Below are 1,555 nucleotides of genomic sequence, written 5' to 3' on the forward strand. Positions count from 1 at the left end.
CAACCAGCTACAATGGTTTCTTTTGAGATAGTCTCACTTTGTTACCCTCTTGGGCTCAAGTGATTCTCTTGCCTCAGCCTTCCAAGTAGCTGGGACTACAGACGCCTGCCACAACGTCCCACTGTTTTTAGAGACAGGGTCTTGCTTTACCTCAGGCTAGTCCTGAACTCCTGAGATGAAGCAATTTTCCCACCTTGGCCTCCCAGAATGTTAGGATTACAGGCGTGAGCCACCACACCCAGGCCCCCAGCTACAATGGTTTAAACAGCACTTGGCAGCTCTTTCAAGCTTTTTGTACTAGTTCACGGCATTTGTGTTCACCTTTAACAATGATATGCTATGAAATAACTTAGCATATCATCAGTCATTTAAAAAGGAAGATGCTTTTGCATGGTGTCTGGCTGTGTAAACTACTGTAGTCAGCCATGCCTAATCTGAAATTTTTAAAAAGAGATAAGAAGACTGGGCATAGTGGATCACAGCTATAATTCTAGCACTCTGGGAGGCTGAGGTGAGTGGATTGCCTGAGCTCAGGAGTTTGAAACCAGCCTGAACAAGAGTGAGACCATCATCTCTAAAAATAGCCGAGCATTGTGGTGGGCCCCTATAGTCCCAGCTACTCAGGAGATTGAGGCAAGAGAATCACTTGAACCCAAGAGTTTGAGGTTGCTGTGAGCTATGATGTCATGGTACTCTACCAAGGGTGACAAAGTGAGACCCTGTCTCAAAAAAAATAATAAATAAATAGAAATAAGAAGATAAAAACAAAAAAGAAGAGAGACACTAAAGCAAGTTTCAACCTGAGCCCGCCATAGGGTGACGATAAGTGAAGACATCCAAAGGAGAGGGAGAGATAGACTCCAGCATAGAGGGTAAGGAGTTGGCTGAGCCAGAAGCAAGAGTGTGGCCTCTCCTGAGTAGTAAACAAAGTTGCTTCAAAAACACCTGCTTTGTAGGGGTGATGTGTTGATGCACTGGGTCTAACACAGACTCACCCAAACAGAAAGTGCCTCTCACCTCCAGCCTGGGAAATCTTTCAGGTTTTCACTCAAATATGCACCCAGGCCTTCCCTGACCAAACGTCTCTAAAACTTTTGCCCACTTTCTCCCACATGCTTGAAATCTCCCTTCTGCTTGTTCTCAGCACTCACATTCTATCTTTCATAATTATCTGACTCATTGTTATCTCCCACCCCAAAATGTAAACCCCACAAAGATAAGGATTTCTGTCTGTTTTGTTCACTGCTGTAACCCACAATTAAATGATACTTGGTACAAAGAAGGCACTCAATGGCTATTCATTGAATCCCTGATGGATGAGATCCCCACATAAGCACTATTGGATGGTAGGAAAGTTACGTGTTATCACTCACCTAGGCCTCAGAAACTACCTGGGCCCTATGGGGGATAGTGAGAAAGAAAATGGAAAGGTCCCTTCTATCATAGAATTTTTAATATTTGAAGAAACTAAACAATTAGCCCATGTGAAAAATGGCTGAGCCCTATAGTCCTCCCTCCAGGCTGTTTTCTTTCCCTGGCAGGCTGGTCTTTCTTT

At 44.0% G+C, this 1,555-nt stretch overlaps 1 non-coding gene across 1 annotated transcript; it reads right to left on the reverse strand.

Moving 5' to 3' along the window:
* Positions 1 to 309: 309 nt before the first annotated feature.
* LOC111727603 lies at positions 310 to 429 on the reverse strand. The gene has a single exon (XR_002775116.1). It is a non-coding gene; the product is annotated as a small nucleolar RNA SNORA15 (small nucleolar RNA).
* Between the last annotated feature and the right edge of the window lie 1,126 nt (positions 430 to 1,555).

Source organism: Otolemur garnettii, unplaced genomic scaffold (genome assembly GCF_000181295.1).
Source record: "Otolemur garnettii isolate 467f Iridium unplaced genomic scaffold, OtoGar3 scaffold00113, whole genome shotgun sequence".
NCBI lineage: Eukaryota > Metazoa > Chordata > Mammalia > Primates > Galagidae > Otolemur > Otolemur garnettii.